The sequence below is a fragment of the Hyaena hyaena genome, unplaced genomic scaffold, assembly GCF_003009895.1.
Source record: "Hyaena hyaena isolate Hyena2069 unplaced genomic scaffold, ASM300989v1 scaffold_1218, whole genome shotgun sequence".
NCBI lineage: Eukaryota > Metazoa > Chordata > Mammalia > Carnivora > Hyaenidae > Hyaena > Hyaena hyaena.
The window spans coordinates 333,219-359,840 of NW_024081850.1; the positions used below are offsets into that span (position 1 = coordinate 333,219).

A 26,622-nucleotide genomic window follows, 5' to 3' on the forward strand; every position below is an offset into this window, starting at 1 on the left:
ACTTCTTGTGCTCATTTTAAGGCCCTCCAAATGCCAAAAGATATAAGATGGTTTTCTGGTGGCTTCAATATCCCCATTAGAGGTCTCAGCTTTCCCCAAAAGTTCATTCCACCCTTCAGAGAAGAGTCCACTCCTATTTTGGCTAGGACTAAAAGTAGTCTGCCTGATCCTGGGTGGCAGCGGATAGGAGATTAAACGACAATGGTCAGAGAGAAGATAGGTCTTATGTCATTGTGTGAACCTGGGATATTTCCAGTGAGTGCGATCAGAAGAAGCCAATGAGGACTGAGGGCAGAGGGGAAGAAGTAGGGAAACCAGTTAGAAGCAATCCAGGAGAGATAATAGTAGCTTGGACCTGGAAAGTGGGGACAGAAGTGTTAAGAAATAGTTGAAAACTAGATACATTGTGAAGGGAGAGTCAAAAAAATTTTATTGAAGGACTGCAAGCAGGAAATGAGAGAAAGCAGTCAAGAAGGACTCCAATGTTTTGGATGAGAAAGAAGTACACAGTTAGTGTCTACAGATATAGGCAAGGTTTCTAGGTGACCAGGTTTGTGTGTGTGTGTGTGTGTGTGTGTGTAGGGGGGTGGCCTTAATGGGATACTAGTGGTAATGAAGATATCACTTTGGATATATTAAGGTTTAGATGTCAATGAAGATATCACTTTTGGATATACTAAGGTTTAGATGCCTCTTAGTTAATACAATAGCCTGACCTTAACTGACCTCTCCAGTCTAGTACTTGGACATTCTATGGACATTCTAACATATTGTACATAAGGCCCACTAGAGTACTCTTTTTTTTATTTACTATTTTATTTATTTGTTATAGTTTATTGTCAAGTTGGTTTCCATATAACACCCAGTGCTCATTCCAACAAGTGCCCTCATCCATGCCCATCGCCCCTTTTCCCCGTCTCCCGCACCTCCATCAGCCCTGTTTGTTCTCAGCATTCAAGAGTCCCTCATGGTTTGCCTCTCTCCCTCTCCCCAACTATTTTTCCCCTTCTTCTCCCCCACGGTCCTCCATTAAGTTCCTCCTAATCCACCTATATGTGCGAACACGTGGTATCTGTCCTCTGCCTGACTTATTTCACTCAGCATAACACCCTCAACTTCCATCTATGTTGCTACACATGGCCAGATTTCATTCTTTCTCATTGTCACGTAGTATTCCATCGTATAGATGAACCATATCTTCTTGATCCATTTGTCAGCTGATGGACACTTAGGCTCTTTCCAGGTTTTGGCTATTGTGGAGAGTGCTGCTATGAACATTGGGGTACATGTGCCCCTATGCATCAGAACTCCTGTATCCCTTGGGCAAATTCCTAGCAGTGCTATTGCTGAGTCATAGGGGAGTTCTATTGTTAATTTTTTGAAGAATCTCTACACTGTTTACCAGAGGGGCTGCACAAGTTTACATTCCCACCAACAGTGTAGGAGGGTGCCCATTTCTCCACACCCTCGCCAGCATCTAGAATCTCTTCATTTGTTCATTTTTGCCAAAGAGTACTCTTTTTAAGTGTAAATTTAATAATTGCCACCCATGCTTGAACCTTTCAATGGCTATCCACTAGATGAAATCCAAACTAATTCCCATTGTACAGAAACACCTTTGTTACCTGTTATTTCTTACTGCTCTAGCTTTACTCCACGATCTTTAAATTATTTCTATAATAAGGTGAAAACTAGACCATACTTTTAAGAAAGAGTTGAACTCTCTGAACACAGTTTTCTTTTTCCATCCAGCTGAGTTTATTACTCTCCTTTATGTCATCCTGTTCCTCTTATCAACACTTTCACACATAAAATAAATACTTTTGTCTATTAAACCATAAATTCAATGCTGTATCAGGATTGAGCTAAGTGAACCCTAACACTGATGTAAACAACCCTGGGGACTGTTTCACTAGCCTTAATTTCACTGCTGACCAAGATGATTTTAACTTATTCACCTTACCTCAACTGGATGTGATCTGCACCCAGAGAATGAAAATTAACTGTGATTCAAGTAATGTTCTAAGAAGTAAAATAAACAATACATTCCAAAATCAAATCCAATGACCTACTTTATCTATTCACTGTATTTTATGAATGCTTTATTTACATGCACTGAAATATGAATTATATTTGTTTGTACATAATCATATGATCTTTTGAGAGATTATAACTATGCCCAGTTTTATCAAGGATTCCCAAACACCTAGCAATATTATGCTCCTGTGAGTATTCAAAGAGTGAGACTCTTATTAATTGCAATATTGCATTATTATTCTTTGTTAAATCAAAACTTTGTTCCTGAGTAAATATTATAAGCTGCCATCATATTATTTTCATAGATAATTTCACAATAAAATTCAGAAAGCCCCAAGCAGGAAGTCTAGGTTTGAATACCTAAAAACTAAATTCTGAAGAAATTCACATCTTTATTCTGTAAACAGTACAATTACTTTTTGTTTAAAATTTATGTTCTCCCATAAAATTTTAGGTCATCTGGCAATGATGAACAGACACATTTCTTAACCACAAGTGCTTACTGAACTATAAACAATTGTGCTTTCACTTCTCGATTCCACATTTTTTTTTGCCTTTTCACCCAGTTGAAAATATTCTTCCCCCAAAACCACAATAATCCTAAGCATGAAACAGAAATCTGAAACCCAACTCTAAAAAATAAAAAAAGAGTAGACAATACTGACCAGGCCATTGGAATATTCATCACAGTCTATAGCAATGAGAACAATCAGAATTTAGCAGGGCATGTCAGCCAACTGGAATGACAGTGTCACAGTGCTACCACCATGAATGTCACTGTGACTTGTTCTGCAGAGGTAGTCTGTAGTGTTTGGGAGAGGGTGAAGAGGCAAGAGAAGGTCCAATTTTTAAGGAAATCTAAGGAAAAAGCACACAAAGGTTCCAAGAAGGCAAGAGATTCCTAAGCAAAGTTTATACAGAACTGGACAAGAGGGGGGTACTCTGGACTGAATGTCTGTGTCCCCTACAAATTCATATTTTGCAGTTCTAACTCTCAGTTTTGCTGTAATTGGATATAGGACCTCCAAGAAAGTAATTAAGGTTGAATGAAGCCACAGGGTGGGGCTCAGATCTCATAGGATTAGTGTCCATGTAAGAAGAGACATCAGAAATCTGCATCTCACTGGGAGCAAAGAGAAAAGGCCACAATAGCACACAGCCAGATACATGCTGCCTACAAACAAGGAAATGCAGAACTCTCACAAGAAACTGACCATGGTGGTACCCTGATCTTGGACTTCCAGCTTTTGTTGTTGTTTAAACCAGACAGTCTATGGTATTCTGTTACGACAGTTCAAGCTGGGTACTGCTGTAAAAAATCCCTAAAAATGTGGAAGTGGCTTTAGAGCTGGGTAATGGGTAGAGGTTGGAAGTCTGAGGTAAATACTAGAAATATGGATGTTAAGGGTAATTCTAGTGAGGTGTCAAATAGAAATGAAGAGATGACTGGATACTGGAGGAAAGGCAATTGCAATGAACTGAGTGTTTGCATCCCATCAAAATTCATATGTTGAGGTCCTAATCCCTAATGTGATGGCATTTGAAGGTGGGGCTTTTAGAAATAATTAACTTATAAGGATGGAGTTTTTATGAATGAGATTAGTCCCTTACAAGGAGAGACACAAGACAGATGATCTCTCTTCACCATGTGAGGATACATCAAGATGGCCATCTATATACTAAGAGGTTGGCTTTCACCAGGAACCAAATCAACTGACACCTTGAACTTGGACTTCCCAGATTCCAGAACTATGAGAATGAAATACCTGTTGTTTAAGCCACCCAGTATATTTTGTTATAATAACCCAAACTAAGACAGCAATTTTTCTTATTAAGTGGCAAACAACTTGGCTCAATTATATTCTATTGGCAATAATCACACCTCGGATAAACCTCACTGGCTATGATACTGCCACTGCACAAAGCTTGGCTCAATTGTATTCTAGTGTTTTGTAGAAGACAGAACCTGTGAGCCTCAAGATTGGATATTTAGCAGAAATTTGTAACCAAAACGTAAAAGGCAGAGCCTGGTTTCTCCGGACTTCTTAAGAATAAAATATGGAAGAAAGATGACTTGAAGAAGGAATTGTGAAGCAAAAAGGAAGCAGCACTTCAATACTTTGAAAATTCTCAGTTTGTCCACGCTGCAAAATATGAGGAAGCACGTTTGAAGAGAACCCCAAGGGTGTGGCTAGACTATCACTTGATAAAGAGACTGTGGGATGTATGAGCAAAAACAATGCCAGTTTGAACTGAAGGAGAAAGATACTAGAGGGAATGAAGGAAGGCTGTTGGACTTCATTCTCCAGGACAGGACAATAAAGCTATTTTTTTTCAATGTTTATTTTTGAGACAGAGAGAGAGAGACAGGGGACAGAAGATCTGAAGCAGGCTCTTGCTCTGTGCTGACAGCAGAGAACCTGATGCAGGCTCTAAACCATGAACCGCTGGGTTCTAACCCATGACTGAAGCTCAAATCCCCAAGTCGGAAGCTCACTGCACTGAAGCCCCCAGGTGCCCCTAGAGGTATTCTTTTGGGACTGTGCATCATCCATCAAAAAAGGTATGACTCCAAAGGCAATTAGGAGATCATCAGGGCTGCCACTCATTATAGGCCCTCGGGGGCAGGGTTGATTATTTCTCCCCGGTTTCAAAGGATGGGTCCACGTTTTTGGTTTAGGTGGGCTAAAATTCCCCCTCCTTGCCTCAGTGTCAAGGCTTCTGCAGAGAGCCATAAGGGTAAAAGGCCTCACAGAGCCATGAGGGTGACACTGACATCTCAGTAGACCTGGAAGACAGATCACTGAACTAAAGGAAATCTTCCTCGTGCCTTACAATATAATGGAATTTTCCTTGGTTGTTTTTGGACTTACTTGAGACTTATCACTCCTTTCTTCCTTTCTATTTCTTCCTTTTGGAATGGGAATGTCTATCCTATCTATACCTGTTGCAGCATTGTATTTGGAAACACATTAACTTGTCTGGTTTCACAGGCTCATAGCTGTTGAGGAATTACGCCACAGGATGAATGGTACCTAGGCTCCCCCAACCACCTCTGATTTAGATGATGTGTAGATGAGATTTTGGACACTAGACTTTAGAGTTGATGCTGAATGAGTTAAGACTTTTGGGGCTGTAGGGATGAAATGAATGCATTCTGCATGTGAGAAGGGCATGAATTTTGGGAGGCCTGGGGCAGAAAGCTTTGGACTGTTTGTGTCCCCTCAAATTCATATGTGAAGCCCTAACCCTAATCTCCAGTGTAGCTATACTAAGACATGGTGCTTCTAAGGAACTAAGGTTAAATGAGGTCATAAAGATGGGGACGCTGATTCATTAGGATTACTGTCCTTATAAAAGACACAAGCAATCTGTCTTTCCTCTTGTGCACAAAGAGGTCATGTGAGCATACAGCTATGTGCAGCTGCCTTCAAACCAGGAAGAGAACTCTCACTGGTACTGGATCATGGTGGTTGACACCCTAATCTCAGAATTCCAGCCTCTAAAGCTGTGAGAAATCAGTGTCTGTTGTTTAAGACACCCAGTCTGTGACACTTCATTATGGCAATCGAGCTGACTGAGACAGGGGCTATTATAGGCTAACCTTTCCAAGGCGTGAAGTGTATAGGAGCACTGAGTGTACATACTGCCCCCCTTCCACTCTGAGTACTCACAAGGCAAGGTCTTCTTTATTAAAACAACAACAACAACAACAACAACAACAACAACAACAAAAACTTCCTCATTTAAAACACCTTATTTTGTAGCACTGGAGGTAATATTTTTAGCTTGGAAAATAGGTTTAAATTGGTGTCCAAAAATCACACTGAAAACAACTTTTAAAAGGTCATAAGGCTAAAGAGAAAGTACAGAGATACTTAAATATCTCTTTTACAAATGTAACATCAACTTAAAATAAGTGTGTTGAGAAAAATTTTAGGAATTATAAAAATTAGCAAATTCCTAATTGTGGCTGATTAGAAGAGTGCTCTAGAGAGTTCTGAGGCTCAAACCCACCCTCCTCTAAACAATCCTGAAGAAGGCCGGAAGTGCATGTACATCTGTATGGAATAGTAGACCCTCCACATGTGGAAATACTATAAATCTGTATAGCACAAAGAGCTGAAACTATAATTCAGCTGAAACTACAATTCAAAAATAGTTATTTTTTATATTTATTCCAATAGCAACCCTCAACCCTCTCCCCTCCTGTTGTTGCAACTCTTCATAAAAGATATTCTAGTGAACAACTTCTAATTCATTAGTTAAGTCACTTTAAATTACGTCAAAATGGGCAAAATCTACAATTAGCTGGAGCTCTGAATGTCCCACTTAAAGTACAGCAAATTCACAACTATTAAACAAAAGTAGGTATTTTAGTCGTGGGCACCATCTGTTTTCTACAACATTGTAACAAACACAAACAGGAAAGGGGGAGGACAGGGGAAGGGAAAGCAGCCTAAGGAATAAAATGAGATGATGTCATGGAAGTGCCTCTCTTGAAAGGTATGCAAGTGAGAGACCAGGGAGTTCCAATCACGGAAAAACTGCGAGGGAAGTAAAACACTTAGTGAAACATGATCAGAGCGCCTGTACTTGGGAACACCACACACGACAAGGTAAAACAGCAAAACAGAATTTTAAAAGTAGAAAGAACCCAAGGTCTCACAAAGTCCACTCTTATCAGTAAAGAAAGTGAGGCACTGGTCACATGACCCACACATACTTTTGGCTCTGGCAGAGCTGGGACCAAAATCAACATCTCCCAACTAGGACTATATTTACACTCAGATGTCATGTAATGTTTTTAAATTCACCACTGACATCTATTTATTTACTTCATAAACACTTCCTGAGCTACCAGGCACTCCCTCAGAGTTGGTAGGTAAGAACTATACATCTTTGCAGACTTTGCTCAGTTATTATTCACTTATACTTTGTGTAATTACAGTGTAAGAGGACACTGGAGGTAAATTTACACCAAAGATAGAAAAATATATTAGGCCTAGTTGCCAAACATTTCATGAAGGACATAACTGACCTTTGAAGGAGGTGCTCAGTGTTGTGCACATGCGTGGGGTAGCATGTAGGGCAGTGGGAAATAAGCCTACCATCAGGTAGGCTGGACACATGACCAAGAATGCCACACAGGACAGCTTAGTGGTGGTGAACATTTATTCCAAAGACAAGTAACAGTCAAAAGAAATCTTTTAAAGCAGAAGAGTGAAATTATCAGATTTGCTTCTTAGGATGATGACCCTGATAGGCTGAAAATGAGGAAAGGTCAGTGGCAGGGAGACCACAGGGAGACTGACACAATCACCCAGGCATGAGGGAATTTGAGCCTGAATAGTAGCAGATGGGATAAATGAAGAGATCTGACTTGAGAGAGTTCTGAGGCAGAATCACCAGAATCTAGGGGTGAGATGGACTGAAAAAATGTCCAATTGTGAAGACTGCTCAGTTAATAGACCAGGAAGGCAAGTCTAGGGCATATTGGGTCTACAGGACCTACAGGATTCTACAAGTGCTGGTGGGGCCAGCGCTGGGCCAAGAAAGGCAGCAGGACACAGAGTTACCAAACCACCGGGCAGTCCTGGGGGAGGCAGCATGGAGATTCTAGATCACCCATGCAAGGCACACAGGACAGGAAGAGGTCCAGGGCAGAAGCCTAAGGAAGCTAAAGCCACACATAAAAAAGGGTTCAGCAAAGAACCAAAAAGGCAAGTGAACATGGGAAGGGGCAATCCATGGGGGAGCACTGTCCTTAAAGGAAGGGTGACCAGCTGTGTGAGTGCCGCAGGAAGACAGCAATTCATGGAAATGAAGCATCACTGGGATGAAAAGTGGTGTGAAAGTGGGCCTCCTGACTACTTTTTTTTCTTTTAATGTTTATTTATTTTGAGAGAGTGTCTGTACACAAGCAAGGGAGGGGAGAGAAGGGAGGGAGGATGCCAAGCAGGCTATGCTGAGCAGAGCCCTACACAGGGCTCAGTCCCAGGAACCCTGAGATCATGACCTGAGCTAAAATCAAAAGTTGGACACCTAACTGACCGAGTCACCCAGCTGCCCCTGCTGGCTACTCTTTTAAATTACTATCACAGTACAAAAGCACAGCTTCCAATTTTTACAACTTTATGTGGCATTTTACTAATCTAAGAACTTGTTTATTCATTCTGCAGGCTGAAAATGTTCCTATTTGGTCACATAAAAATTTACAACTGCATCTGTTCAGAAAGATAGGTAGGACTGTGTAATAAGCCCATTCTTAGAGCACCTTCTTTAAATAAGATTCACACTACATGGGCCCCCAAGAGCAGTGCCACCTGTCCTGCCGAGTTCCTCCTCCATAGCAGTCTCTCCTGAAAGATGAGGAAAAATCAAGTTTGGGCTTGTACTTTCAAACGGGCTTCTCCAAGCAATAGGATCCTAAGTGAAAAACCTATAACCCCTTTGAAAATAAAAATGAGCTGAAGAAATTTGGAAAATTAGATTGGTGGAAAGGTTAAGATAACCTAAACAAGATTTCACAGCATGGATAAATGCCAGTGGGATACTGAACTAGGATACAGGGTAAAAATGACAATTGGTTCAAGCAAGCCAAAGAAAATGCTGCCTTGCCAATATCAACACTTTCTTAATGGTTGAAATCAGGGTTTTTAAGATATATGTAATGTTCATCATCGACAAGGTCCCAACTGAACGCTATGAATTTTTATTTATTGAACCACATATGGAATTCAACAGGAAACATGTTTTACCCACTATATAATTCATTTAGAATGGGTTAACTGTGCAGTCTTATTTTTGGATAACTTACAACAGAAAACATAAAGTTTCTTTTAAACCTCAGGCCAATGAGTAAACAATCTTAAAACTATAAACTACTGTTTTTCTTTTCATATAAAAAGAAATGGAGATTAAGTAAATCTACAGGGAAACCAAAAGCATCACTGAATTCTGCTGTGTCACCAAATTACATTTTATAGATTTTTTACATATAAAAATTCACAAGAAATTATTTATTTTTAGTAAATATGGTAGAAATGGATATGGCAGTAGCAGCTATGGTGTGACAGCTACATTAGCCAGAGATCTGAATTTGGTATTAAGCATTCCTTCCTCTATTTTTCAGATACCATCATTTATTTTTAATATAGCTATAAAATAACTTGATAAGATCAAAGTTAAATATGAACTCTTTACTTCTCTGTTAACTTACACTTAAAATGATCATTGGAAATGATAGTCACTTAGGACATGAAATCATAGCTCTAAAAGTGGACAAACTAACATCATAGTTTGTTTCCTAACTTGACTAACTCAGCAAAGAGTATTCAAGTGAATTCTTGCACATCATGCCAAAGAACCATATTGAATACCGCTACACTAAAATGTGGGTAGGGACAGAAAAGAGGAGAAAAAATACAGCTTAAACATGTAATTGGCTTTCTGGTTTTATTGGCTAGAGGGAAGCTGGAGATAATCCAGAGACAGCTCCCTTGACCCCAAAGGAAAGGGGAAGTTAAGAAACAGAACTGCAGCAAACCCTCTCTAGCCAAACTGGAGTTGACCCATACTGAGGAGGTCATAGTAGTGTTCTTCAATCGGAACTAGGGTGGTAATAAGGTAGATCAAGGAGTTTAAGAAAAAATTTTAAATAACTTTTTAAAGACTCTGAACTATAAAACTGACAACTCTTCTTCAATCCATGTCATTCTCATCTTGTAAAATTTTTTAATGTTTATTTTTGAGAGGGGGTCAGGGTGAAGAGAGAGGAAGACACAGAATCTGAAGCAGGCTCCAGGCTCTGAGCTGTCAGCAGAGAGCTTGACGTGGGGCTCAAACTCCAGAACCAGGACACCATTAGCTGAACCGAAGTCAGATGCTCAACTGACTGAGCCACCCAGGTGCCCATCATCTAGTAAATCTAAATAAATATATATTGTTTTATAAACCTGTCCTATTATGCTAAAAATCTCTTATGTACCTACAAATAAAACATTTGCCCAAAATCAGACAAATTAAATGAACAGCTAACCATAGCTCTCTTTCCTAACTTTAAAAACACAACTAGGGGCGGCTGGGGGGCTCAGTCGGTTAAGCGTCCAACTTCGGCTCAGGTCATGATCTCATGGTTCATGGGTTCGAGCCCCGCATAAGGCTCTGTGCTGACAGGTAGCACAGAGCCTGGAGCCTGTTTCAGATTCTGTGTCTTCCTCTCTCTTTGACTCTCCCCTGCTCATGCTGTCTCTCTCTCAGAAATAAAGAAAAAACATTAAAAAAAATAAATAAAAACACAACTGTAAGATAGATTAAATCACATGTATTTCCAACAATTATTTTTCATCTAAATAAAGGGCTCTTAAGTTTACTAATCAACTTGCTTTGGTAGAAATAATCAGTCTAACATTTTCTACCCCAAGTTATTCTTTTTTTTGTTTTAACTTTTTTTATGCTTTACTTATTTCCGAGAGAGAGAGAGAGAGAGAGAAAGAGAGAGATAGCATGAGCAGGGGAGGGTCAGAGACAGAGGCAGATACAGAATCTGAAACAGGCTCCAGGTTCTGAGCCAGCTGTCAGAACAGAGCCTGACGTGGGGCTCGAACTCACGAACCATGAGATCATGACCTGAGCCGAAGTCGGACGCTTAACCAACTGAGCCACCCAGGCACCCCAAGTCATTCTTTAATTATGAGAAAATATTGCATCAAAGAAAGTAAATAAGACGTTTAGACACACATTCAACACAGGATTCTTGGTTCTTCTTCCTGCTCACACCATTATTTCTGTATAGAAGACACTGGCTCTGACATTCCTTCTTCCTCTCTTGACCACTCAAGAGTGAGTCTGAAAAATGACCTTATTTTCAGGGGCTCCTCAGCATCAGAGGAGTCCCCTGAAAGCAATGAGAAAGAGCAGGGGCCAGGTTTCTGGTGGCCTGTTCCCAAAAAGACCAATGGGACCCCACTTCTCAAGTAATGCATCCACCACTCCTGGGGTTGGCCTCAGGGACACTGGGGCAGTGGGTGGCCTCAGGACCAGTGTTCTTCCAGTCTCAGCCACCATTTGCATCAGGAGCAAAGAAATGCCTATATGAGGTTTGTGCAGGTAAAAAGGAGAGCTCCAGGAGGAGTGCCTAATAGGAACTTGTGGTGGTGGCGTCAGAGATTACAAAAAAATCGTTTGAGAATGTCCACTACTGATCATGCTCAAAGACAAAGAGCAGCCTGTACTCTGCATTTTGAAAAACTGCCTCACTGGAAAAACGAGTCTCAATAAGTTATTGAGCTGTTCACCTCCTGACACAATGGTACACATTTTAGTAGTTCATAAGTAAAATTCAGGGTGCTATTTGCTATTCACACTTTTCTCCTTTCTTCTTTAAAAATAATTTTTTATTGCTTATTTATTTTTGAGAAAGAGCAAGTGAGCGAGCCAGGAAGGAGCAGAGAGAGAGAAGGACACAGAATCTAAAACAGGCTCTAGGCTCTGAGATATTCGCACAGAGCCCAATGCGGGGCTTGAACCCATGAACCGCAAGGTCATGACCAGAGCTGGAGTCAGACGCCTAATCAACTGAGCCACCCAGGTGCCCCTCTCCCTTCTTTAATTATAAAAACAATGTATGTGATTTTGACAAATTTTTTCTTTTATAAAAGAACTATTTAAAAAGAAGCTTTGTCCTGGGATGCCTGAGTGGCTCAGTCAGTTAAGTGGCAGACTCTTGGTTTCAGCTCAGGTCATAATCTCATGGTTCATGAGATGAGACCCATGTAGAGCTTCATGCTGACAGTGCATGGAGCCTGCTTCTGATTCTCTCTCTAACTCTCTCTCTCTTTCCCTCCGCTACTCATGCCTGCTCTCTCTCAAAATAAATAAATAAACTAAAAAATTTTTCAGGAAAAAAAAAAGAAAGAAACCCTGTCTAATATCTTTTCCAATGTCAACTGTTGTTAATGGTTTTCCACAATATATTTTATAATGTTTATTAATACTTCCAAACTGTTATACAATGTGAAGAAAGCCTAAAAGCATTAGTTAGAATTGTCTCTGAGCACTATCTGGAGTACTTTATTAGAGTTAATCATCAGTATAAGAAATAGAATATGGTTTCTTTCAATTTCTCTTAAACTTGTATACATAAAATGGTCTTCAAGAAATAATTCATTGTAGTCATTTTCCACTACAATTCCTAAGGAGTAATACACTATTCCTTTTGGTTTTATTTCTTTTGTCTGATTTTCAAAAAAACACTTCAGTAAGTAAAATTTTACAGACATTATTAACACATCTTCAAACGCAAAATACTGTTTTGTTCCCTTCTAAAGTATAAAGCTTTACTATTTTAAGTAAGGAAGCAAGAAAATATTAATGCTATGACAGGGTCACATAGCTGTGTCAATGATAGAAGCATATTTGTTGTTTGATAAAAGTTTGAATTAGTGAATCAAAGAAATAAGAGACAAAGTAAACCAAAACCAAAAATACTATGGCCATCTGCCTTAAAAAAAATAAAAAGATATAAGGCAACAATTTATACCATATTTCTCCAGTGAGTAAAAAAACCTTTTGAATTAATAGAAAACCATCAATTTCCATTCTCTGAGTTAATGATGGTTACAGTAGTACTTGCTTTTCTTTTTTTAAATTTCCTTAATGTTTATTTATTTGTGTGAGAGAGAGACACAGAGTGTGAGTGGGAGAGGGGCAGAGAGAGGAAACACAGAATCAGAAGGAGGCTCTAGGCTCTGAGCTGTCATCACAGAGCCCAGGGTGGGGCTCGAACCCAGGAACCGTGAGATCACGACCTGAGCCGAAGTCGGACGCTTAACTGACTGGGCCACCCATGCGCCCCAGTTGTACTTGCTTGATATATACATGTTAAGCTGCATATCTACATTTTCTGTTCTTTTTTCTTTGTGTTATATTTCAACACAAAATATAATTTAAGAAAAGCAAATATTCGGGGCGCCTGGGTGGCTTAGTTGGTTAAGCGTCCGACTTTCGCTTAGGTCATGATCTCGCGGTTCATGGGTTCGAGCCCCGCGTCCGGCTCTGTGCTGACTGCCAGCTCAGAGCCTGGAGCCTATTTCGGAGTCTGTATCTCCCTCTTTCTCTTACCCTCCCCTGTTCACGCTGTCTCTCTCTCTCTCCTAGAAATAAATAAAAATATTTTTAAAAAATGTTTAAAAAAATTAAAGAAAAGCAAATATTCACATGGTAAAGGCATTTAAATAAAAATGCTGTTGCATCCTAGGTTTTCTAAAGGGTTAAACTGTACTTTTATATTTCATTGCCTGGATATAATATATAGCAAAAAAGTGCCTTTATTGGACTTCAATAATAACCTAAAAAACCTTTCAATTATAATGATTTTGCACAAAAGGAAAAACACTTAAAATATGGGCCATTCAGGCCAACAGGTACATGAAAAGATGCACAACATCAGTATTCACTCAGGAAATCAAAATCAAAATCATAGTGCAAGATCACCTTACACCTGTCTGAATGGCTAGCATCAAGAAGAAAAACAACCAACAAACACTGGCAAGGATGTGGAGGAAAGGAGCTCTTTGTGCACTGTTGGTGGGAATATAAATTGGCACAATAGCTGTGGAAAACGGTATGGAGTTTCCTCAGAAAATTAAAAACAGAACTACCATACCACCCGGCAATTCCACTTCTGGGAACTGAAAAACTAACTTCAAAAGATATCTGCACCCCGATGTTCATAGCAGCATTATTTACAATAGCCAAGATATGGAAACTACCTAAGGGTCCATCAACAGATGAATGAAGAAAATATGGTATACATATATAAATATATTCTATATGTATATGAATTTATATATTTTATAGTACTTAATTATACACTATATTTTTATATATGGTATATATAGTATTTAATAGATAACATATATGCGTTTATATATGTATAGTATACATATAGTATTTAATATATATTTATTAAATTATATTATATATGTATATAAATGCAATGGAATACTATCCAGCTATAATAAAAAAATATCTTGCCATTTGCGACAACATGGATGGAACCTGAGGGCATTATGTTAAGTGAAATAAGTCAAAGAAATAAAAAATACTGTATGATCTCATTAATATGTGGAATTAAAAATCAAAACAACCCCCCCTCCCAAATTTGTAGAAAAAGAGATCAGATTTGCGGTTACCAGAGATGGCAGGGAGCCAAGTGTAGGGGGTGAGGGGAGATAACTGGATGAAGATTATCAAAAGGTATAAACTTTCAGTTATAAGATATGTAAGTCGTACGGATGTAACCTACAACGTGGTGACTACAGCTAATGCTAAAACAGTAAATCCTAAGAGTTCTCATCACAAGAAAAAAGCAGTTTTTCTTTTTCTTTATTTGTTTATATCTATATGGGATGATGGATGTTAACTACACTTATTTTGTGATCATGTTCTATTTGCATGTCAAATATTCATGTGGTATGCCTTAAACTTATACAGCACTTTTCTCAATAAAATTAATGGAAAATAGAAACAGGAAAAACAATCAGCTATTCAAAAATCTCAGTTAAATAAAATATAAGTTTTCTGGCAAACATGAATAAATAACAAAATGTCCAATGTTTCATAACTCATTAGCCATCTCCCTTTGATACTCTGTCCTAGAACCTAGACAGAGGCTACAGGTGCCCCCTGTAAATCTGAAGCTGTCCTCCAAGGCCTGTTCAGTGTGGCGCCCACCCCAAACTCCCTCACAAATCCTTCACTATGCAGGGGCACCTGAGTGGCTCAGCCGGTTAAACACCCGACTTCGGCTCAGGTCATGATCTCATGGTTTGTGGGTTCGAGCCCCATGTCAGGCTCTTTGCTGACAGCCAGCTCAGAGCCTGGAGCCTGTTTCATATTCTGTGTCTCCCTCTCTCTCTGACCCTCCCCTGCTTATGTTGCCTCTCTCTCTCTTTCTCAGAAATAAATAAAACATTTAAAAAAATAAAAAACAACAAATCCTTCACTATGCCAACCTGCACCTATGTTCCTTCTCTGCATACCATCTATCTAATTACTAAAACAGAAGTTCCCTAAGTGCAGTGACCAGATCTTGCTTATTCATGTATGTAGCTCCTCATCATGACCTCTCCTGCCACCATCCTGTTTCCACCACCATATTCTAAGCACCAGTAAAGCAGCAGTATGGGAAAAGGACATATATTTAATACAACTAAAATCAAAACAGAAATATAGGTACACAAAAAATTTTCCACTGCATAAATGATGTATAATTTTATAGAAAAAGACACTAAACAGGGGCACCTGGGTGGCTCATTCGGTTCAGCGCCCAAATCTTGATTTCAGCTCAGGTCATGATCTCATGGTTCTTGAGATGGAGCCCTGAGTCGGTCTTGTGCTGACAGCATCAAGCCTGCTTGGGATTCTCTCTCTCCCTCTCTCTCTCTCTGCCCCTTCCCCACTTTCTCTCTCTCAAAATAAATAAACAAACTTAAAAAAAAAAAGAAAACAAGGGGCACCCAGGTGGCTCAGTCAGTTAAACGTCTGACTTCAGCTCAGGTCATAATCTCAAGGTTTCTGAGTTTGAGCCTCGCATAGGGCTCTGTGCTGACAGCTCAGAGCCTGGAGCCTGCTTCAGATTCTGTGTCTCCCTCTCTACCCCTCCTCATTCTCACTCTGTCTCTTTCTCCAAAAAAGAAACATTTAAAAAAAGAAAAAGATACTAAATATTACTTGGTTGTTTATTTTCTACAATACAACTTAAAGGAGAATCAATGTTTTTTAATAGCTAATTGAAGTGATCTTAAACATCTAAAAAAAAAGGCCTTTTGTTTAACGATAGTCAGTGAAAAATAGGATTTAGAAGGGTAGCAGCCCTGTCTCCCACCCCCAAATCAGCTTCTCCATTTAACAAACAATTTCTAATTCTATGGACAGTAGAACATTCTTTTATAGTCTAGAAGGCACACTGAAGCTCTGGGATTCCTGAGGTAACTGGTGGAATCAAGAAGTATGTGTGCACTGCCTCATTCAGTGCCTGGAAAGGAGCAGCATTCAGTGGGAGACATCATTTATATTATCTGCATCAATCTGAACTTCTGTCTTACTTGTTTGCATCATCTCTGAAAAATTTTCAAGTCTAGCATTCAGAAATTCAGGAAGAAATATTAAGTGGCGGGTTTCCCCTCCCCCCTAAATTCAGAGACTGTTCTTCAGAGGAGAAAGGAACAAAAGCCCCATAAAAATCAAACAAAAACAAAAACAAAAACAAAACCAGGGCAACTGGGTGGCTCAGTCTGTTAAGCATCTGACTTTGGCTCAGATTGTGATCTTGTGGTCATGAGTTCGAGCCCTGCATCAGCACAGAGCCTACTTCACATCCTCTGTACCCCCACTCTCTCTGTCCTTCTCCCACTTATGCTTTCTCTCAAAAATAAATAAACATTTAAAAAAAAAAACCTTTGATGGGGACATGTGTTATAAAATGTGGCACTGGGAAAATAATAAGGCAGTGAATGTAATTTTGCAAAAATCATGGTGGGAAAATAAGGAAATAATTATTCTCACTGCAAAGAGATTAGGAAATTAAAATAATGAGACAGAAAAGAGAAAATAAGAACTCATGAAATCTGAACATATTTAGTCTAAGCAGATACACTAACAGTGACTGGTTAGGTTACCTAATAGAGTCTGGCAATTTAATAACTGTGGGGATTCGTTTTAAGGAGACCCAGTCCTTCATCTTGGTGAGCCAGCCTGGGCATTCTGCCAACCAGTTGGGGACAGGCACCTAGGGGCTGGCTACGGTGCAAGTGGAAAACAAGGCTTCCTGAATGGTAGTATCAAGATGCTATTGAAGAAGCACTGGAGAAAGGCATCGACAGAAATGACAGTATTTTGTGGCCTACACTTCACAAAGTTTCAGCTGATAGTGACCCACTGGCAAAAGGTAAAAAAATACAAAAATGTTAATATAAAAGCTATTAAATATTAACACCATTATGAATAACTAAGCTCATTCTTTACTCTTATAATACTAATCTAAGTTCAAGACAACATACTTATTACTTTTGAAACACGTACATGTGCACAGAAAACTTACTGCATTTTTACCTTCACAGGAATATCAAAGGGTGTTCTAAAATGAGAACTCACACACACGTGCTTAGTGACTACTCTCAACATAACTGATAGTAGCAAGTTGAGCAGAGAGAATTCTGCTTTGGATGCCAGTAAATGCTACTGGACTTCACTGACTTACTTGTTTCTCTGCCCCTCCCCCAGCTTTTTTCTCAAGTTCAGACTAAACTTTTCTGGACAAAAATCTCAGTGAGAAATAACTTACGTGAAGACCATCTTTTGGTTTTTTTCCCCTAGCCTCTTCTTAAACAATACAAGGAGTCCACTCATTTTGTCCATCTAAGAATATCCTTAACTATTTTTAGTTTTAAAAACTTAGATATCAAACACTGAGAAAATATTTGTCATGTCCTTACTAAACAGAAGTTGAACAGGGGAACTGGGACACAGACTTTGCTACATCCATGTCTCCAGAACTCTGTCATGCCAGGAGCATAGGCTCTCAGTGCCTGCCTGGATCTGCCTCCCAACAATCCACCTAGAATGAGAAGGGCCAATTTCACAGGCCACTGAGGCAGAATGATGCAAACACACAAGGCTGTGCCTGTCTCCATTCTCTTCATCTCTAAATAGGACCAGAAGATCCAACTGGAAGGGTTATTGTAAGGATTAAATGGGTTAACAAACATGTGAAATGCTTTGGATATCACATAATAAAAACTGGCCATGGCAAAGCAGTTGGAAAACTGTTTCCCCTCAAAAAGAAGAAAAATAGAATAGGGTTCCTGGAAAGAAATCTAGGAAATATTTTTCTTCTGCCTCTATAATCACCCATTCTCTATTCCATTAAAACGCATATTTCTAAAGCATCACACCGGAAGGTGAGGGGGTGGTGATGAGCATAATAGAGGAGATTAAGAAAAGCAAACTTCCAGTTATAAAGTAAATAAGTCATGGAAATGAAAAGCACAACACAGGGAAGATACTTAGTATAATCATCAATATAATGCAATAACATATGGTGAAAGATGGTGACTATACTTACAGGGACCACTGAGTAATGTATAGAACTGCTAAATCAATATGATGTACACCTGAAACTAATATAACATATGTTAATTATACTTCAGTAAATTTTAAGAAAATCCAATCATGGACTCTAGGCCCTGAGTGGTCAGGCTCCTGCACCCCTCTTCTCTGCCTGTCATCTCACATGCCTATCTACACTAGTCTTCATGTGCAGCACGTTTCTCTTGTTCTTTAAACAGCTAGGTCAATCCCGCCTTAGTAATCACAAAAAAACAGCCAAGGAAATAGGCACACATTTAAAATTTATTCAAGTTTGAAAAACCTTGAAATATGTCTTTTATACTGAAATCTACTTGGGGGAACAAACAGGGAAAACTAAACTGATTATTAAGTCGTATAAGTGGTTGTTATAAAATAGCCCAGAATACTAAGCTATAAAGAGGGAAGAAAAGAAAAATGAAAATCCACAAAGCAAAGGTGTTAAAAAACTTTTATGCTATTTTAGAAATAATTCACTGAAATATCTGAAATATGCAAAGTCTTATAAAACTAGACATGCATTACCTATAACACCTGGCAATTGCTCCCTTGATCATTTATATCAGAAAAATAAAAGCCTACGTTCACTCAAAAACTTGTGCACAAATGTTCACAGCACCTTTATTTGTACTAGCCCAAATGTGGAAATGATCAAAATGTCCCTCAGTAGGTGCACAGTTAAACAACTGGTATATCCACATCACGGAAAATTACTCACCAATAAAAATAAGTTAACTATTGATATACATACAAACAAATCTTGAGGGAATTATGCTGAGTGAAAAAAAGCCAATCCCAAAAGGTTACACACCATATTATTCCATTAAAATTTTTTTTAATGTTTATTCTTGAGAGAGAGCAAGAGCTAGAGTGTGAGTGGGGGAGGGGCAGAGAGAGGGAGACACAGAATCTGAAGCAGGCTCCAGGCTCTGACCTGTCAGCAGAGCCCGACAGGGAACTCGTACCCACAAACAGTGAGATCATGACCTGAGCCGAAGTTAGATGCTTAACCGACTGAGCCACCCAGGTGCCCTCCCCCATATTAGTCCACTTATATAACATTTTTGACATAACAAATCTATGTAAATGGTGAGATTCATGGTTGTAAGGTGTTAAGAGAGAAGTGTGGGAAAGAGATGGCTATGGAGAGCATGAAGGGACTCTTGTGGTGATGGACAGTTCTGTATACCAACTGTGGTGGTGGGCATATGAATCTATACATGATGAAATTACATAAACAAAATACATACACAAACTCACAAGTACATGTAAAACTGGTAAAATGTGAATAAGATCAGTGAGTTGTATCCTGGATCAATATTTGGGTTGTGCTGTCATAGTACAGTTAGAAAAGATGTCATCATTGGGGGAAAACAGGCAGAGAGCACAGAGAGTCTTTCTGTATTATTTCTTTTAACTGCATGAGTTATATGTCAATCTACAACTATCTCCTAATAATTTTTTTTTTAAAAAGGCAGAAAGATATGTTGGAGACATTCACTCAAACATTTCAAACCAATAAGCAAGTTCACACCCCTCCTCACTACGGATTAACTGGATGATACTCCTCAAATGGAAAAATTTAAGAAGAAAGGCCACAAGCTAAATAATTACAATCTACATATTAATTTCACATAGCATTATTTCTCATACCTGAAAGAAATATAGAGTGATAGAGATGCTATACTTAATTTCTAAACCAAAAACTAAGACATGGTTCATAAAATTCCTAGATTTCTCAGTAAACCCATCAGAAGAAGGGAAAGCCAAGCCCAATGTATTTGGTCAAAATTAATCTAAAATGAACAAGCCACTTTTGTGTAAGAAATAAAATGGAACTATGACTTCAGTACCTTGTTAACTCAAAGGTACATGCAAACCCTCAGGAAAAGAAGGAGAGTTATGTTCTGCCCAAGCTCATTAGGTGAGGTACTATTACATTCACTTATGATAGGGAAATTAAAAGGTTCTGAGAGTTTAGATTAATAATATAGATAGTTTAATAAATCCATCAATCTTAGTTGCTTACTACATTTTCATGATTGGAGGTAGTGGAGCTACCTCTATTTAATATTTTTAAGTTTTTCTTTTACTTACCTAGTTACCATAAATATATAGAAATAAGAAAATATAATTTTGTATACTGAAATAAAAAACTTCTTCTGTCAGGCCACAAAGTAAACAAAAGAGTGAAATGCTCTTCCTAATATGTTTATACATTGTATCAAAAAGAATGAAAAAAATGGTACCATATATTACAAGACCCCAAGCAGAGGATCTAAGAGATCTCAAAAATAAGAAATTCATCTAAGAGAAAGAAACAAAAAATAAAATCCAAATCTAAAAATGTTCAGACTTTAAGAGAAAAATCTTTTGGAGATGGTCCATTCCATATATCAGATTAATGAATTAGTTTCAGATTCTGTGTCTCCCTCTCTCTCTGGCCCTCCTCTGCTCACGCTGTCTCACTCAGAAATAAATTAAAAAATTTTTAAATTAAAAAAAAAAACAAAATAAATAACAGTTAAAAAAATAAGAAGGAAAATTATAAGGAACATTCCAAATAAGCTATTTGGTGCTTATGAACCAAATAAAAGGTCATATTCCCTCCCTTCATTCCAGGCACTCAGTCATACTTGGTTGACTTGGTATTTTTCTCTTCCAACCTCTAGAAGATACTCTCTATTCAGTAATTTGGTCAATTCACTATGCGAAGGCAGGACAACATGTAGAGTGATTTCTACTGTATGTTAACATGAATAATTAAGAAGACAATCTGCCACTTCTCTATCAAAATCATAAGATTTGAGGGTATCCCACATAAGATTCATTATTTATATAACCTTCAAACTTAACATCCTATGCTTCTTAAATTAGTGTTGTCTCAAGAATGCAATATGGACCTACATGTTGAAAGACTACCTTTTCCCAAAAAAAATGACATTTGTATGAATATTTCTAATTCTGCTTGTTCCTTAATCACTTGCCTTCTTAATCCTAACTTTCTCCTGCCCAAGTGGATAATCTAATGAAGGCCCACACAGATTCGTGATTAAGAACATGGACAACAGAGATAACATCAAACCTGGGCTTATACACGTATATGAATCACACCATATATTCAATCTACAAGTTTTTCACCTGGAAAATAAGGAGAGCAAACTGAATCTTAGAGCATTATTTTGCATACTAAATGATTTAATATGTAGTAAGCCCTCAGCATTGTACATGCCATATGGTAAATACAACAGTGATAAGGACAACGTTGGAGAAAAGAAGAGACAGAAGCTATTTTCACCCAATTATTTCTTAGGAATTTACAGTCCAAATTAAAGTTTGTCCAAGTATTCCTCTCACCTTGATAATATTTATAATATTTCAAGACTATAAAGTCAACAAAAATTCAGAATAGATACCTTACTAGACACATAAAGTCCAACCTGGGGTGTTTGTTTATTTGTCAATGTAATATCAAGAGCAAATTGGTAGAGGGGCTCCTGGGTGGCTCAGTCGGTTAAACATCTGACTTCAGTTCAGGTCGTGATTTCAGTTCTGTGACTTCAAGCCCTGCGTCCGGCTCTGTGCTGACAGCAAAGAGCCTGGAGTCTGCAGCCTGCTTCAGATTCTGTGACTCCCTCTCTCTCTGCCCCTGCTTCACTTGCATTCTGTCTCTCTCTCTCTCAAAAATAAATAAGAGCAAATGGTAGAGGAGTGAAAAAATTATTTTCATAAGCCAGGATGTGGTACCATTGAAAGAGCATGACACTAGCAGTCATGTGGCTAGGGTTCTAGCCATGTTTCTTCCTTTATTGGAATAATCAGAGCAAGTCACTTCCCTCTTGTAGGCCACATACTCTCTCCATCCCCCAAAGAGGAGCTGAGACTAGATCTCTAAGAACCCTCAACAATTAAGATTCTACCTGTTCATGAGGGAAAGGAAAAAAGGGTGTGGTATGAACACTAATGTAGCCTATAAAGGGCACTTTCAGTGTTCTGGCTTTTTAAGTGTGCAGTGGCCAGACTCCAAAGAAAAGCTAGGTGTTCCCGTCTATCTATATCCTCAGCTTATCCTCCATTCTTCCCATCCTGTCTTTTCCATCCTGTGGTTCATGATCCCATCCCAACCTCTCAATACACAGCTGATCCATATTACTAAGAAATAAAAGTTGCCTCATTGAAATCAAACAAGTCAAATATTTATATCTAGTCAAAAAGAAATCCAAGCTTCCCATTCTCTAATACAATTACTTCAAAAAAATGGAGGCAAAAGAAGAACAGGAAAGAAGGGTAAGTTGAAGAATTTAGGTGGCTAGGCCATATTTTTCTAGTTGAAGCAGAACAAAAGAAATATATAATGCATAAAACCCCAAATTAAATTCAAAATGATGAGTGACACAAAGTTAAACAGAAACTAGTTAGAGGTGGAGGTCAACAGATTATTGGAGAAAATGATCACACCAAATCAAAGACATTCACATTTAAGAGGTTAAGTATGTACATGTAATTATTTATAAATAAAACATGAAAGATTACTGAAAGGTTAAAATGAGATAATATATTATAAAATCACAAAGGGTTCTTATTGATTTTTATTAAATAAGTCTTAAAAGAAAAAGATCACAAGTTAATTATAGGGCTCCTGTAGTGCTATTTATTATACTCCACCTCAATAGTGATGAGTTCAAAGAGGGGTACATGTCTCAGTAGATCAATGAAAATCACTCCAGAATTTCTGGTAAAATACTGGAAAAGAGGCATTCTTTTTATTGGACTCAAAGCTATGAATTACCATCTGGAAAAGACCTGCCAATCTTTTCAAACCAACAGACCTGAAATAAAATTTTCTCCCTGTGACTTTCAATTTTGAATATAATTAAATTCTTCTTTGTGCTTAAAACTGACTTCCCTGAGTAATACAACTCATTGTCAACCTTTATGCATTCCTGGCTTTCTGACTAATCAAAGGAATTGTGAAGATGATTATTTAATATAATCTTTTATATTAAAAAAGAGACAAAGTAAGAAATGTAACAATGGGCTAATTCAGAGCATCCTATAAAAAAAAAGTATTCTTGGGTCATATTATAATACTCTCTAATACAAGAATGTGAAAGAGAGAAGACAGTTGCTAAAAGATAGCTGGAAAGATTTTTACTTCATTTTATTTTTTAAGATTTGTAAATTTTAAGTAATCTCTATACCCAACATGGTGCTCCAACTCACGACTCTGAGATCAAGAGTGAAATGCTCTACCGACTGACCCAGCCAGGTGCCAGCTGGGAAGGATTTTAAAGACAATGAACAAAACTGGAATTAAAAAGTCTTCCAGAGAAATGTACAACAGTTAACAACATACTATTTAAGGATTTTATCTAGCACTCATTATATTTTGCATGTTAACATGCGCCAAAATAAATTGTGAGCCTATTAAAATGCATATTCCAAGGATTGCCCTGGAGAGAAAACTATTAATAGAAGACCATTCCCACCTACCTCTTCTCCCACTCCAAATGGAGAGACCACTCAGGAAGAAACCATGAAAAAGAACACAGTCTCACAGAAGAGGGAGCTTTTCTAGGTATATGAAATATTTTTAACATCAAACAATTTGTTAAAAAACAAAGATTTCAGTCACTTGCTTGTTGTAGCAACTTTCAAACTACATCTTGCAACTCGTTAGAAGAGACCTATGTCAATTTAGTGAGACTAGGATTATGGGAAAAATAAAAGACAATGTAGAATATAACACACATATTAAGGTTAGTGTTGTTTATAAAATGTTTCAGGTGTATGTGTGCGTGCATGCAAGTTATATGTGCCCTGGGAGATTATATAAAATGTACTTCTTACTGGGTCAGTCACAAAAGTCTGAAAGCTATTACTAAGACAGAGCCAAAGAAAAGCCTAATACAGAACTCTCCAAGTTAGATAAAGACTATGCCTTCTATTGAACTGTGAGAAGCTCTAAAGGGAGGGATCGATAGACCTTATAAGAATGGACTCATCTTTCAGAACAATTTCTGAGACCCATAGGACACCTGGAGAAAAAGAAAAAGTCATGGAAACAGTAATGATCAAATTAATATATCTTAACAAGAAATAATTTTGATTAGCATGTTCTTTATCCACAGTCTCAGATGTCAGTGCAGACCTTACCTGAAAGCGTCTTTTGGTAAGAAACACACTGATGTCTCCATAAAGAAATGGCAGACCTCTCTCGATTCTGCAGTCCATTTAGTCTTTCTGCTAGCCCGCCTCTGTTTAAAGAATTACAATGTATTAAGTTGGTTAAAAGAAAAGCTCCAGAATGGTTGGAACATCTGTATTTTATACCCTCCAGCCAGAGACAAATAGATAAAACATGCAAATTCTAAATTATTGGCATTATGTTATTTTCCTAGAGGCCAAATCCTCCTAGGTCAATAATCTTTAAGATTTCTTGGAAGCTCAGTTTCCTGAATCTTAGAAAACAGGCTATTCTCAGATCAATTTGACTTTCTTTTTATTATTTCCAAATTTGCTTACCCATAAACATATATTGATCACTTGTTTCCTGTTCTATCTAGCAAAGTGCTAGATGCCAGGAATACAAAGAAGGCAATGAACCATGCCACAGGGGAGCCTCACAATCTACTCAGCAGACAGGAACAAAACATATAAAGCATGGTCAGAATTGTAGTCAAGAATAAAATCTGTGAATTGTTAATAGGCAGAACACTCAAATAAGAGAATTTAGGTATGGTTCATTATTTGGACCACAAAGACAACTGAGTCTTAACCACAAGCACACCGCAAAGGTACCAACATTACAGAAGAAAAAAAAAGAAAACTTCCATGTATGGCAGGAAAATGATGAAAATGGACATACTTCACAAAAACCCTTACTTATCAATGGATAATATATATAATATTGCATTATATATTATTATACTAATACATTAATTATATTATCACAGTAATATTTATATATTCTATATAATATACATTATATATGTTATAATTATACTTTGTTATATAATTACATTATTATATATCCTAATATAATATAATGCAAGAAGCATATTATATATTAACATAATGCTTATGTTATTCTAAAATATATAATATGTATATTCATTGTTATGTATATTATAAACACATATAAACATATATATTATATATGTATTTTTTGATTCAGTAAACTACCTGGGGTCAGAGAAGTCAGCAGCTACTAAAACATCTGTGCTCTCAAGAAAAATTAGGATAAGATGTTAATCACCATTATGATTATACAAAATTTATCAGTATATTATTTTATATAATTATGTACCAGCTCACTGATCATTTCATTACATTATCTCATTTTATTCTAATAATATACCTTTATTTAGAACAGATATCAATAACTACCCTCAGATGATAAAATCAGAAATTAGAGAGAGGTTAAAGAAATTCTCCAATATTATCTACCTAGCCAGATGAGGATACAGTTGTTGAAAACAGAAAAGACTTAGCAGAGTACCTGGCATTTAAACCTTCAAGAGACATTAGTCATTAGTATTATGATTTTGTCATGATTTTTACTTGCACCCTAGATGTTCTTTCTACTGAAATGACTGAAAGATCTTATTTTTATACATATTATGTATGTTATCATTACTGCCTACTTTGGTTTTGTACCACACTTGTTTTCTGATAGGCACTATTATTTCTGAATGTGTGGTGCATATAACAATTTTTTTAATTCTCATAATCACAAATATGCCAAAGAACCTCATCTTTACATACATATCTACCTCTACTCAATATATGTGTAAGCTCTTCTTCATATCATTCTGTTTACACTAAGCAACTCATTATACTCCTTCTCTAAACAACACTATAAAAGTAGATACCACTGTCATCCTCATTTTCACACATGATAAAATGAGGCATTAAGAAATCAAATACCTGTGAAAGGTGAGACATGTGATAAGTGGTATACCTGGAGGCACACCTTAGCAGTCCGTCTCCAGAGTTCCTAAACTGAGCCTCAACGATATACCTACTACCTCTTAAAAAGAAACTCATAATAAACACAAGGAAAAAAAGCAAAACAGATTATTCTTTGTACAATGATCTAGACAGTTACTTGTCAAATTTTGGTTTTCAATCCTATGACTATGAAGAAAAGAAATTAATTAAAGAAATTAAAAAAGAATTAATTTGGTTAATTAACAAATCCATTGCCACACATACTTAACTTTCATGTTTGTGTATGAGAACACTGAAGCTTTAGTCTCTTAGCAAATTTGAATTGTAAAATACAATGTTATCAACATTAATCCCTGTGTTTTACTTTATTTTCTTTTTACACTAACATCAGATTTTTTGTTCTTCAAACAATCTGAAACTACTACAGCTTATCAAAGTTCAAAGGTAGTAGCTATTACTGTATTTTACTTTAAATCTTCA

The 26,622-nt window shown here is 37.5% G+C and overlaps 1 protein-coding gene and 1 non-coding gene across 2 annotated transcripts in view; both read right to left on the reverse strand.

The window, feature by feature from the left end:
* Window positions 1-26,622, reverse strand: part of SPIDR (scaffold protein involved in DNA repair) — a 338,790-nt gene that overhangs the window by 298,744 nt on the left and 13,424 nt on the right. The gene's annotated exons all lie outside the window — the stretch shown is intronic.
* LOC120224662 lies at window positions 3,826-3,964 on the reverse strand. The gene has a single exon (XR_005526631.1). It is a non-coding gene; the product is annotated as a U4 spliceosomal RNA (small nuclear RNA).